Below are 15412 nucleotides of genomic sequence, written 5' to 3'. Positions count from 1 at the left end.
AACAACTAAGATTTCATCCAAAAACAAAAACAGAACCGTGGAAAGCTGAGACTTCTGTCGCATCTCAGTAAATACAAATAGAGTACAAATTGATTTAAATTAAACAAAATCATATTTAAATGCTGCTTGAAAGTTGATTTAAAAAAATAAAGTAAACTTAACGACTTGAACAAAGATGAAAATGACCTTTGACTTTTTTCTACTTAATTGCAATTAGGAATGAAAATAGTTATTTCCTTGCAAATAATTGCTAACATTCTATGGCATTTAATTCTGCAAATTATTAATATTTGAACGCCACTTTTCATAGCCTAATTAGGAGGAATGAAATGTATTTTAGGGTTTATTTTCTGCATAGTTGGGAAACTAGTCTGAAAGATACCCCACAAGTGAGTTTGGATAACGGGAAATCAGTGTCTTAAATTCTGAATATGAGTGTGGGTGTGAGTGTGTGTAAATGTACACTTTTATGTTAGGGGTGAGTGTATATAAATAAATTATCTCTTCCTTCCCCTAAATTTACCTATGAGCCAACTGAGATCCAGAAAAGGCCAGTGGTTCTCACAAAATGTACAATGTGGAACTCAGGTAGCCACTTCACAATGCAACTTTCATCATTTAGTTTTCTCTTAATCTCCTTTTATTTTTATTTCTACCTAACATTTAACATTTTTAATAAAAACAAGTGTCAACTCAAAGTCAAGTAGAATCCATGTGAAAAAAATCTAATACACATTTGCTTCAATAAGTTATAGATCCTTTGCCCTCAAATGAATATGTCAGTGATCAAGCTTTCATGGAAGCAACAAAACTCAATTCAGAGAGACCCATATCTTAATTTATTTTGAACATCTTAAGGATGCTCCATGTGTATACGAAGTAGGAGAGTGGGAAGAACCTGGAGGTAGAACCTGACTGATAGCTGGAGGGTCTCAGGTGAGTCGTGGCCACACCAGGTCTCAGATTTCCCGTCAATAAAATAAAAGGATGGACTAGAAAATACCAGGTGGGTTATTTAACCTAGGCCTTTATGAAAGGCTGCAAAATCAACCAGCAAGTATCAATTACAGTTGAGGAAGAAAAACTGAAGGATAAGAGACAGAGAAGCAGTCCTGGGTGTCAAGTATGAGGAATGAAGCGAGGCTATAAATGAGGTACCTCAGGCAGATGAGTCAAAGGGTCATGGAATGGATGGAGGCAACAGCTTTGGCAGAGAGAACAGGAGTTCTGATTTTGTGTGGCCCTGGATGCGTAGCACAGAGGGCTCATAACATTCCTACCAATTCCCACATCCTCCTTGAAACCTCTGGCCAATGTAAACTGTAACAAAGTCTCCTAGTAACAGTAGGAAATGCTAACCTTAGACTCCATTGATTCACACATAACATGCTGCCCTTGTCTTTGATCACTTTGTGTATTGGTTATATAACATTTTCTATGTGGATTTTTTTTTCTTTCCCTATTGGATTATGAGCAAATTACAAATAAAGGTTGTATTTTACAATAGGAAACTATTAGGGTACCTCATAAAGGTATTTTATAATAGGCACTTAAATATTTCTTTATAAATGACTAAATAAGTGGATGAAAGGAAGACAATTGCAAGACATAATTTAATGATTCATCCATTTAAAATCCAGTCATACTTTTATTGTGCACCTATTATGTGTCAACCATTGGCTTAGATGCAGGGAATAAAGAAATAAACCACAAAAGAAAAATCCCTATCCTAAGCATCTCATTCTATATGGAGCACATAGTCAAGCAAACATACCATTATGACGCAATGTGACCAGGGTCATACCTGGAAGAAGTGGGAATGGAAAACTAGGAGTGCCCAGTTTCTTCCTGGGGAGACCAGATGCGGTTGTCAGGGAAGGCTGCACAGAGGAGGTACCTTTTTCTCCCTGAGTTTTGAGGTATAATTAGGAGTTTTCCAGAAGAAGGACAAGGAATGGAAGGAGTTCCACAGTGTAGAAGTGTGTGATACAACCCATTAAGCATGTCTCTATTCCAGAATCCCTGTGTTTAAAGTGGTGAAAATGAAGTTGCAAAATAAACAACAGCCAAACTAGAAAGGATTTTAGTTCCCATAATAAGAAAATCGTCATCTCACAGGGTGGTGATTTCTAAACTTTTGAATTTTACAGACCAGTAAATTCCAAAGACGTTTTAAGATGACCAAGTCTTTATTTTGTCTGACTGAGTCAGTTTTTCTCAAACTTACATTTACAAATACCAGCATTTCATAAAGGAAAGGAACTTTTTGTTAATGCCAAAAGAAGTATAAAGGACATAATCCCAGAACAAGTTCTTTAAATGAGTAAAATTATTTCTATGAAAAAAATATCAGTAATTATCTTACTTCTCATTTAACTTTGATACATTAAAACTTTTATCACAGGTTGGTGCTCACTTCATGAGCTTGAATCCTAGAACCTCAGATGTAGCTAGTGAGGAACTAAGGAAAAACTTCAAGAGAATTATACAAACTTCTTTGTTTCTAAATAAAAAATACTCTTGTATTTCATTTGGACCATTAGCCATGTGTTTCACACACACTTTAAAATTTCATATAATTGCGTACTTCACTGTCTTAACAATGTGGGGACTGGGATGTCAAAGGGGCATTAATTGTGTGGTGATAGTTATATTGAGGGCAGCACACCCAAGGGAGGTCATATGTGGCTTCGGGTTTCACATTTGCTACTAAATTTCCTCACTGAGGCAGAGAAAGGCATTCCAGAAAGTCACCTCAGACTCCTCAGAGAATGCTATACTTAAATCATTCTGAAAATAACTTGAAAATATAACATTTTAAATAATTTTTAGACTAAAATCTGGATCATTATACTCCCAGATTAACTTGATTTGTTTATTGGTTTATTCATTTACCCCATTAATTCCACAGAGGAGCCCAAGTAGCCATACTTCAAGGGATCTTGTATTTTTATGATTAATGGTGACATGTAACCCCAAATCAAAGAAATGCTAAGTGATGGATGAAATTCTAAAGCTTTACAAGTTCAGTCCACTTGGAATTCGCATCAAAATGTACAGAGGCATATCCCAGGCTCACGCTGAAACTGCTAAATTGGGCAGTAAATCTCATGAGAGTTCAGCACATGAAATCCCTGGTATTTCCTGCTTTTAATTTGTCTAGAAATACTTCAAGGATAGCTTTTCTTATCATATTTCAGAACATGCCTTTGTAAAACAGAGACACATAGAAGAGATTTGCTTTGTGTTAATAAGGTTGCTTCAACTTTAGCTCACAATTAGTTGTTATTTTTTAATAAATTTATTTATTATTTATTTTCATTTTTGGCTGCGTTGGGTCTTTGTTGCTGTGCATGGGCTTTCTCTGGTTGCGGTGAGTGGGGACTACTCTTCGTTGCAGTGCGCAGGCTTCTCATTGCGGTGGCTTCTCTAGTTGCAGAGCACGGGCTGTAGGCACTCAGGCTTCAGTAGTTGTGGCACGTGGGCTCAGTAGTTGTGGCGCATGGGCTTAGTTGCTCTGCGGCATGTGGGATCTTCCTGGACCAGGGCTCGAACCTGTGTCCTCTGCATTGGCAGGCGGATTCTTAACCTCTGTGCCACCAGGGAAACCCCAGTTGTTATATTAATAAGGCCAATTCATGTATTCCTTAACCAAAGGGAAATGGAGACCTCCTCACAAAAATCTAGCTAGGTAAAACAATTAAAGACATTCTTTAATTTAAAAAGAAAATAAAACTATTCACAAATCCAAAGTTTTATCATATAACAGAAATTCATAGAGACAGAAACACCATTTTCAGTTGGAAGAACTAAGCAGTTAACCCCCAAAGTCACCAAGCTCTTCATATTCAGCTTACAGTGCTTTTTAAAAAATCCTTCCCACCTCCTATTTTCCTTTCTCCATGTGGACACCTAAAATGTCGAAATTTATTGACCCTGCAACCCATACCTGGTGTCCCAAGTGATATGTGCTCATTTTTCTTTGTCCAGTGGTTTATTCCTTTGAAAGGAAGCATCAGTAATCTGGAAACATGCAAGGAGAGGCATGAGATGAGGAATGAATGACAAAGCACCTCAGCATTCATGTTGATAATGTGCTTGACTAATTAATAAGCTTAACCCCCATTTTTTCAAACACTATTGGAGTATAACCTGGGATTTGGCAAACATGTGTTGTTTTCTCAGTATGTCACTGGTGCTAAGACTAACTTTGCTTACAAATTCTTTCCATCTGCCCTCTCTAATCTTAGATTAGTTTTGAAAGCCAAAGTGTGTTCTATCTATGCAATGGCTGTTTAGGGTTTTGAGGGAAATCTCATCTTCCTATAATCACTGCTCCACCAAATCAATGATATCTTTTCTCCATAAAACTAAATGCAATGATTATTTTTCTTAATGCTGTTATTCTTATCCCAATGGTCTTTTGACATTTGAATCCCAGATTGATCAGTTCTATAGGAAGTCATTTACTTTGATTTAGGGAATATAATGGATTGGATTACATGTGCCAAACTAAGTGACTACTTTCTCGGCCTAAGATCTATTTACATAACAGCATCAGTGGTTAAAGGGAAGCATTGCCAGTCACATATGAAATCTCTTAATTTTCTCTTCAGGTAAAAAACTTTACTAACTCAAGAAGACTCTTAAATGATTTTCATCTTTTATAATACGAGAGCCCACATCCTCTATTTGGGGATGAGAGGTGAGATTGGAGATACACACATACACACAGGCATATACATTATTATAATAGGATTGTGCTTTTGTTTTAGGCAAGCACACTAGGATACTTTCTATTTGTATAATGCAAAATAATGCCTATGGCTCCACTTCTATCAGTTTTCTCTTCTACTCAACAAAGGTTATGCCTATAGTTCCTACTTTGCTCCAGCTTAAGCTGTTAAGGACTGAGACTTTCCCAAGGCACGAAAAATCTTATTTTCATAGCCATTTCTGGTGCTCAGAGTAACTTGCCGAGCACGTCAGCATTCTGTGCTCTGCTTTTCAGCACCTTTGCTCTTTAGAGTTGAACCAAAAGATATGACAGTTTACTGAAAGCTAGACCTTGGCCCTAATTAGTTTGTTAACTGTTCTATGGAAAACAATTATGCCAGTCTCTTGTTGGCAAACAGTAAGTATCTCAGGGAAATAAGGATCTGGTTGTCTTCAGACAGGAGCAGTTTCATGTTCTGCGGGACCTGAAGCTTATACCATTTGGACGGCCACTTTTAAGAAAAAAGAATATAAAATCACAAATTAGGTACAAATTAGGTACATTTTAGAATAAGGGAAGCAATCACAAGAAATCTGGAGAGTCTTGGAGATTTCTTGGGAGATCTCTTGCCAGAAATGCTTACATGAAAGGCTTTCAGACTGCTATCTGGCTGCTTCTTCCCAATTCAAACACAACTAGCAGCTCCCAGCATCCTCTATAACTCCTGCAAGTGAGAAGTTCTTTACCTTCTTATGAGGAAATCATCAGAAATAATATATGATTGTTTGCAGCTCTTCCTGACTTTCACAAGCTTTTGAATTTGGGGATGGGCCAAACTACTTGAATTGGGAACATTGACTATTAATGCCTCTTCAGCATTTTATGAGAATACAACCTACTATAAGAAAAGGACAGTAGAAAATCTCTCTTGACAGGGCAGTTAACAGATTTTGCCTTCCCTACGAATAGAATAACCATTTTTGAATTTAATAACCAGTTTTTGGTGCTTAGCCATCTTTTGAGAGACAACTTTCCTGTTAGAGAGATTATAAGATTAACAATTGTTTTACACCTAGTAATATGGTTTTATTATGAGAGTTTAGTGGTGGCTTTAATAAAGTCTCGCCCTGCTATGCAAATATTACCACAAAGAAGGGCCTCTGATTCTAAAAGCTAAAATCAACCATTCTACAACCAAAGTTATATCTATCTATCTATCTATCTATATACATATATATAGATATAGTTTTATAATTCTCTTGTAACTGGCTTATGGCTACTTATGGCTACTTATTTCCACATAGCAAGTCTCTCCATTTACTTACTTTGAAATACGTTTTGTAAAATATTTATTTTGGAAGATATACCAAGAAGCTACAACTATCAATATCTGGAGACATAAAAAACAGTTGATGAGTATCAGATACAAATCATTGTAGCTTTATAAAAAAAAAAAGGATTGGATTTTGGAAACATATTTATTCATTTGTGCATTAGGGTAGATTCAAAATTGGTTTTGATGAAGCCTCTTGGCTCTGCCCATGAGAGTTCTCTGTATCATAGGTGACTATGAGTGCAAGCATGTATCCTTATGAAACCCTTAATTTTCATAGAAGTCTGCCCACCTCTACAACTCACACACACACACACACACACACACACAGAGAAACTTGGCTGAATGTTAAGCCATATGGTTCTACTCTTATATATAGTGTGACCAACTATAGCAGGTTGCCTGAGACTATCATGGTTTTAGCACTAAAAGTCCTGCATCTCAGAAAGCCCCTCTGCCCCGGGCAAACCAGGACAGTTAATTACCCTTCTCATATGACAACACAGACATGTTGTAAAATAAGTCCTCATTGCTGCTAAAAAATCCAGATTGGAGATTAGATATAAAAAGTCCAGATTGGTGCTGGGTTCTTAGCCTAGAACTTCCAAACCCTTGGAAGTCCACAACTTTTGAAATTGTAGTTAAAATTTGGTGCACCTGGGCATTTTCTGTTGGAAGACCTACAGTTTTCATCAGATTTTTAATGTAGTTCATCTAAAAAAATTAAAGAAATTGTGTCTGTGGAGGATTGCTTGAAAGATGTGTGACCCATTATTTGTCTAAATGCTCTGTTTTGCTTCATTGTGCTTTGGATGAGGTCATCAGTTATTAGAACAACCCAGAGATGTTTGCCTCTGTAAGGAAGCTAACAAGGACATTGTTTATTATGTCATATTGCCCCTTGTATAAGAAGCCTTGGAAGGAAATATTTGTCTTATCTTGCTATCAAAATTCATTTTCTTCTTCTGAGTGACTTTTCTTTTTCTCTTGTGGATAGTAACTGACCACATTTCCCTCTTCCTATTGTCTTCTAGACATCTTACAAAGAACTGTAGGGTCTGCCCATAGAAAGTATATAGCACTTCATAGTATGGATTTTTGTATTAAATACATCCCTTGTTCTATTTTATGTACCTGACCTTGTTTTCCCTTTGTCTCATATTTCTCACCTACTTTTAATATTTATTATTCTATCAATTAGGAATTAGATTTGGCTGTGAGCATGAGAAATTCCTTAAATAGCTGCTTAAACAAATAGAGTCTTATTTTACTCATATAAAAATGAATCTTTCCTTCAGGAGAGAAGGAGATTTTCCTTTCCACAATTGTTGTCTTGTGCTCTCAAGATGGCTCTTCTACTACAGAACTGAATCCTCATTCCAAAAATGAAGAAGAAACACAAATGTCAAAAGACATGTACCATTTCTGCTTATTTTCATTAGCCAGAACTTTATCATATGACCAACCTTACCTGGAAGAAACACTGGGAAATGAATTTGCTTTGCTGGGCACATTGCCACGTGAACAAAATCAGTGCTTGATTTAGAAAGCATAGGAAAATCACAACCAGCAGTGACCAACACAATTATCTTCTAGAATTTTATGTTATCTTTATAAGCCACCTTAAGTCTCTTTGGGTCTGGAGGGTCATAATAACAAATTAGATAAATCAAATTACAATAGGCTACTGCAAAAGTTTCTCAGATAGTTTCTGATATGATATAATTACAACTCAGGTGTATGGGGTATAATTCCTGACTAATCTGACTTCTAAATCAGAATCTAAACACTGTTCTATTGCTAGAATTTGGGGCACTCCAGCAAAATTTTATATAGAGTTCCTATTCTTATTTAACTGTCAAAGAAAGGGATCCATTTCGTCATTCATGTTGAGTATCTGCCTTATGCCAGGCACTGTGCCGAGTTCTGGAAACTTGACAACTAAGAAATTTCAGTCAGTTCCTAGCCCCAAGATGTACAGTTAAGGGCTTCCCTGGTGGCGCAGTGGTTGGGACTCCGCATGCCAATGCAGGGGACATGGGTTCATGCCCCGGTCTGGGAAGATCCCACATGCCTCTGAGCGGCTGGGCCCGTGAGCCATGGCCGCTGAGCCTGCGCGTCCGGAGCCTGTGCTCTGCAACAGGAGAGGCCACAACAGTGAGAGGCCAGCGTACGCAAAAAAAAAAAAAAAAAAGATGTACAGTGAAGTAGAAGGATCAGGGAGCAAACCCACAATTGTGGCAGTGTTTGATTCGTGATACGGTGGGTGCACACACACGGCACTCTGAGAGCATGAGGAGGGACCCTGGGATGGAAAGAACAGGGGAGACATTCTGGAGGAAGTAACACTTGACCTGGAGGATGATTTGAATTAGCACATAGAAGTGGATTTCCAGGCTGATGGGCATAAGTGGAGGGGATTTCCAGGCTGATGGGGATTTCCAGGCTGACGTGCATATGTGGAGAGGATGCAAGTAGCTCTGAAGTATGCATGAGGTATAGCAAAGTAAGAGATGATACAGAAGCATTCCAGATGCCAAAGGACATTACACTAAGCTAAGGAGTTTGGATTTTACACTACAGATAATGGAGAAAGTAGCAAAGATTTTTTTCTGTTATAGAAAGGAGTCACATCCGTATCTGTGAATATTAAAAAGGCTACTATGCCAGCTGTGCACTTGATGGATTAGAGACAAGAAGAAGGGTTGGGAGATTGTTACAAAGGTCCAACCAAGAGAAGCTGAGAGACCGAAGTAGGACAGTGTCTGCGGGTGGAGAGGAGGGAACAGAATTGAAAGCTGTTAGGATTTAGACTTCTCAGGACTTAGGACCTGATGACATAAAGTAGATGAGTGTTACTAGGAGTTTAGAGTAATCCCACCTCCAGGTTCATGACTTTCTAAACCAGGCATCTTGGTCCAGGTTGATCTCATTTACCAGGAAAGAGAATACAGGTAAAGAGCTGGCAGAGAAGGGTGGGGTAGAGAGGAAATCTCAAAAGATGGGTTTCAAAAAGAGAAGAGATGAATTCCACTTTTAATATGTTGAAGAAAGCTCTGAAAAACCCATGTGGAATTGCCTAGAGATAGTCAAAATTCCATTTCTTTCTGATTTCGCCAGGAACTTCCTATGGCAATTATCCCCTCCCTTCTTTATTTCCATCCTTACCTTCTCTGTAAGCTCCTTCCCTGTAGCTTGGAGCCACAGACCCAGCATGGTTCCCATCCCCATCTCCAGCCTCACCTCAACCATTCTTTATTCTCCCTTTCTGTGCTCCAGCCACACTGCACTGCCATTTGGTTCCAGATATGCACCCTCTTACCTCAGGGCCTTTGCATAGGCTTTACACTATGCTTGAATGCTCTCTTCATTCCACTCTTCCTTTCACTTGGCTAACTCCTATGCATCCTTCCTTAAACACATAGGCAATCCTTGTTTTATAGTCTCAGAGCACCTGATATGCCATGGTTTATCTGATTATAATTGCTTAATTGTTTAGAATTAATATTTAGTGTCTGTTGTTCCTGGTAGAATTTCACTCCATGAGGGTCAGGGCCTTACATTGCACAGAGCTCAGCTAAAACATTCTGTAGGTACTTACTGATTAACTGGTGATGTACAAGTCTTTACCATCTTAAAAAATGAAAATAACTTCTTTCCAGCCCCACATTCATCTTTAGCCTCTTCCACCTACTTCTCCTTTGTTTACCATTGAGCATCTTGGAAGATGGTCTAGTGCTTGCCCTATGGGAGCTGGTAAATCATGCAGAACAGGAGTTAGGCAGAGAAGGCAAGCATAGACTAGGCAAAGAAAGTATGATAGAGGCCTGAACACTCCCCCAAACACAAAGAGTGTTCTACGTTCACTACTTTCATAACATCTTCTACCGTTTATTTTTCAACCCACAGCAATCTGACCTTGTATCCCTGTCCTTTCACTGAATCTTCCTGGGCAAATGTACTTGCTGAACTTCTCACCATGAAATCAGCCAACTGGGACTTCCCTAGTGGTGCAGTGGTTAAGAATCCGCCTGCCAATGCAGGGGACCTAGGTTCGAGCCCTGGTCTGGGAAGATCCCACATGCCACGGAGCAACTAAGTCTGTGCGCCACAACTTATGTGCGCCACAACTATTGAGCCCTCCTGCCATGACTACTTAAGACCACACACCTACAGCCCATGCTCTGAAACAAAAGAAGCCACCGCAATGAGAAGCCCTGAGAATCCTGCACACCTCAACAGAGAGTAGCCCCTGCTCGCCACAACTAGCGAAAGCCCGCATGCAGCAACGAAGACCCAATGCAGCCGAAAAATTAATTAATTTAAAATAAAGAAATCAGCCGATTGACTTTCAATTATTAAGTGGACTCTTCTGCAGCCTTTAACACTGGCTTCTCTAACACCACCTCCTACTAGATCCCTCTTTCTCTGACATTCTCTCCTTCGCTCCTTCATTATCTTTGTTGCTTTGACCATCTAATAAATGTCAGCTTCTATCTTAGTCCCCTTAGATTCTCACTGTACACTGGGACAATCTCACTCATCCTCAAGATTTTGGCTGCCATCCATAAAATTTCCCATGGGAAGTTCCCATGAAATATGGGTCCACACAGGGGTGAGGTAGGGAATGAGATTAAAAAAAGGTCAAGCTTAGATGGAGATAAATTTATAGGGTGGAGGCTTAGGAGATTGCCTGGTGGCCTCTGCTCCTTAGTGAAGAAGATAGGAGGTCTTCTCTTGGGACTGAGTGACAGATGTGGAATAATGAGGCAAGGGGTAAAGATACAGTGATGAGATGGAAGAGAATTAAAGAAGCAGCTGCCCTGGGGTGCATACTATTCGGCTGAAGTACTACTCAAGCATGAGGAGAGTGACCATCACTTGGCTGGGAGAGTTTTCTCTAGTGGTCCTGGGAGGCTGTGTGACTTAGCCTGAAGAGCAGCAAGAGCTGGACTCGCCAGGGCTGGGGGTTTGTATGCCACGTTTTGAGAGAAAACAAGGGAAAAGGAAAATGACAATGCTGGGGAGAGGATAGGTGAGGATATGGAATGCAGAGCATTAGTTGCAGAGGTAGAAAGAGGAGCTAGGAAGGCACTAGTAGACTAGGAGAAAATTAATGACCAAGGAATGTCTAACTCTTATCAACCTGAAGATTGCCCTTGGAGGATTTATCTCCATAAATAAAGAAAAAGGAAGAGGCAGAAACTCTCTTCCTTTTCTGAATTTAGCTTTCTCTCTTTTCTTGCATGTCCTCCTTATACAGCAGAATCATAAGAACAATTACACCATGAACACCGGCTTTTGAATCAAATACATAGGCTCCTCTACCTATCATGTGACCTTGGACAAGTTCTTTAACCTCTCTAAGACTAAATCTTCTTGGCTGGAAGTGATGATAATAATAGTTTTTCACATATAAGGTCGATGTGAGAACATAGTGAGTCTATACATAACAAAGCTCAGATAGGGATGTGGCACATAGTAAATGCTCAATAAAAGCTAGCTCTTATTATAACTAACATTGGGAGAAATGAATATTTGCTAAGGATTACCTTCTGAACATGAATTTTTAGACAATATTTCTATTACAAGTTGTAGATTTTAATGGGGATTTTCTACCCTGAGAGTATATCCTTTGCTGAATTTGCAGAATATTTGAATTGGCCCTGAGTCATTGCCCCAGTCTAGGTCTGAAATCTGTAATGCCCAACTGGGCTTTTATTTCAACATTAGAATACAGAAAGCTTGAGATTTACAAGCTAGTAGAGAAACAAGCAACTCTATTCTGAAACCATACTTCCTCGCCCAGGGGTGACAGTGTACATTCCTCATTTGTCAAATTAATGTCCCTGGCCTCCTGGCATCACTTCAGTGTGCCTTAAATTGGAGTCTTGGGTGGATAAGAATTGTCTTGAGCTAACTGCTTTTGTCAATCACTAGAACCAAGCAATTTCTGAATTTGCCACATCAGCATGACACTGTATTCAGTTGTCATTCTTCATAACCCAATGAGCAGGAAAACAGTTACCAGGTTCCCTTTGGGAGTCAGGCAGAGCTAGCGTCTAATTCTGATTATACTACTTACTGGCTTGTGATTTCAAGCAATTTCCTTCATCTCTGTAAGCTTCAGGGTACTCATCTGTAAAATGGGATGATAATAAGAGTGCCTACTTCATAGACTTCTGGTGACTATCAATATATAATGGGATAAAGTATAAACACAATGTCTGGCACATAGTAATCAAAAAATGTTAGCTATTAGTACTGTTTATTAATTTACATCAAGCCCATTCATGTTGTTTTATCCACCCAAGTGAAAGACTGATTGAAAAAAAACACTAGTTGAGTTACACGACCCGTCTTACCCAAAAAGAAGTACAGGTATCAATATTAGCCCTCAAGCGAAAGACTTCAGTAGTTTCCAGTGAATCATCAAAAAAGAACATCATTTTAAAGCCAAGTATGAATAAAACGTAAAGGTGTCATTTTACATGGCTTCTCACGAACAAGGTGGTGTCATTTTCATGAGTGGGTTCTGCAGTCTTTGCTGGGGTTGCGGTTGTGGCTTCCATGGTATAAGTATTGCTGTTGACGTTCCATGTCTGCCCCACTATCTTCAGGAAAACAGTACAAGAATCCTGAGACTGGGTGGGGATCCAGAAAACAAGCCAATTCTGTCTCTACACTGGGGAACGCCACCCTTTTTTTGGTCATTTCGGTTTGGCCAAGATTTCTGGGTCTCTGTGGACCAAGGCTGAGAAGGACAACATTGACTGACGAGTCCTCCAGCACTGAAATTGTTCTCTGGGGAGCAGAGTGACAGGCTTGCCGTCTATCTTCCCAGCCTGGACCTGGGAACTGATCCAACTTTAAAACATGACAAGGCTATTCCCAAGCAGCAGCACTAGCTGCTTAACAACTCTCAAGGACGAGCTCTTCTGCCTTGTAATTAACTATAATCCCTCTTCTTGGGGATTAAACTGCTTCCCTTTGTTCTTTCCTCCAGTAGAGATGGAGGGCAGAAATCTGGGTGGGCATGAAGGAGAAGGAGGAGAGGTAGCATATCTTAATGACAGTCCATTTCTTAAATGTTATACTCCTAGAAAGTCTCAAATCATAGTGCTTTTTCTCAAAATATAATTTTCTTGGTTTCTTATGATTTATTTTTAAAAAACAATTACACCTGGACTTCCCTGGTGGCTATGGATCTCACCTAACTAGATTCTGTGTATTGTTCTAAAAGGCAAAATTAGTTTTTGATGTGAGTAAGTAATTGCTCAACTTCACTGGTAGTAAATTTATAGTTAAGATTTAATGGATCAAATCACATTTGATAGCAACAGTAAAAAAATTTTGGTATTCTAAGAATCTGTTATTATCTCAGCTAAATAAAATATTTACATAGGCTGGTTTCTGCAGAGCACAAAGTTTTCATTGATGGCTGCTCCCTGTTTCTTCAAGCTCAGTAATACTCTAAGTGAGGCTACTCAACAGAAACCAAAGTTCCATTCATCATGCACATTTATTTAGTTCTATGGATTTAATTTCACATTTACATTGGCTTACTATAACTAAGCAGCAGAAATCCACCAAAAATTACTAAGACTTGGAAAAAAAAACTTCAACTCATAAACTAATATTTGGGTAAAATCTAGGCAATGCTTTTCTAAATAGAAGAAATGGGAATCCTTTTACTGACACCACAAAACTCAACCATCCTTATTGCAAGATTTGGGAAAATTCTAGACTTAAAACACAGAGAGAAACAATCTACCTCAGAGTTCAAACACCTCCCTTCCACTTCCTTCTTCCAGAATAGTAAATTTAGTCCAGCAGCACTCACTAAGAGAGCTAGGCCTCCCAAGGTCAAGGTGGAACATCTGCTTGACTACTAATGGGCTATCATTCATCCTGTTCATTCTGTGTATATTACAGTTTTGCAAACCTTCAAGTGAGATAGACAGTTGAAAGAAAGGGGATTTCACGATCTTCCTCCAGAAAACGTATTGGAGTCTTGAACAAATTTTACTGTACCAGGGATCCTTCTTTGGATCTAAATCCTTTGAGCAACAGTTTAAACCATTTCTAATAAGTCACAGTAATAACCCTGAGGACAAATAAGCCACATCCTTCCTGTACCTTACACCACAGGCTCTCCTTTGCCTGTTTTCTTAAGTTCAATTTAGTTTAGGAAATAAGTCCTACTGTTTCTACTTCTATCAGGAAGACGTGATAAGTAGACTGGAAAGCAGAGCCAACATTGCTGTGCAGACTCCAGTTGTTCACATTGCCAAGGGACATACTCACCATCTAAAAATGTTTTTGCAAAAACATTTTACAGGAGAAATTTTTAAGTGGTATATGTACACACTTTCCAACTTCTCCAGATAAATGGTTTTCACTTTCTTGTGTTCTTAACCAACCCTGGTCATAAGTGTGGCAAATGGTCTTAGTTGAAAGTGACAGCAACAATATCTTCCATTCCACCTGCTCTTCTGCACGTGTCCTTGCCACTTCCTCATCAAGGGGTAGAACGCCATTGTCCTCTCTTGAATCAGGGCCAGCCTTGGTGACTCACTGATAGTCAATAGAACGAAGCAGTAGTGATGCTACATGACTTCTACAGCTGGACCACAACAGGTCATGCAGTGCACATCTGGTTCTCTTGGAATTCTCACCCTCCAGATGCTCCCTCAGAAGTTGCCTCTCTTACCCTCCATGCGGGAGCAAGCCCAAACTACATGTTAAGACCATGCCTAGAACCTGTGGCTAATCATTCTGGCTGAGCACACCCTTTGTGTCCTTCCAGCCCATGTGCCAGGAATCTGAATGAAGACTCCAGTAATTTCAGGCACATTTGATCCAGTCACTCCTAGTCATTCAAGTTTTCCAAGGTGAGAACCCAGATACTGTGGAGCAAAGACAAACCATCCCTGCTCGGCCCTGGCTAATTCCTGGCCAGAAGAATCTGTGGGCATATTAAAATGATTGCTGTTTTGAAGCTTTGAGATATTTGCTACTCAGCAATAGATAACTAGAACAAAATGCATATGTGCTTTTCTTAGCTATAATTACAGAAGATGTATGATTTTAGTGTTGATAACAGAGGAAGCTGTACATGTATGGAGGCAAAGCATAAGTGGGTAAACTCTGTACATTCTCAATTTTGTTTTGAACCTAAAACTGCAGTTTAAAATGTTTATATTTAGGGGCTTCCCTGGTGGCGCAATCGTTGAGAGTCTGCCTGCCGATGCAGGGGGCGCGGGGTCGTGCCCCGGTCCGGGAGGATCCCACATGCCATGGAGCGGCTAGGCCCATGAGCCATGGCCACTGAGCCTGTGCCTCCGGAGCCTGTGCTCCGC

Source organism: Hyperoodon ampullatus (assembly GCF_949752795.1).
Source record: "Hyperoodon ampullatus genome assembly, chromosome: 8".
Lineage (NCBI taxonomy): Eukaryota > Metazoa > Chordata > Mammalia > Artiodactyla > Ziphiidae > Hyperoodon > Hyperoodon ampullatus.
This window is presented reverse-complemented; position numbering follows the sequence as displayed.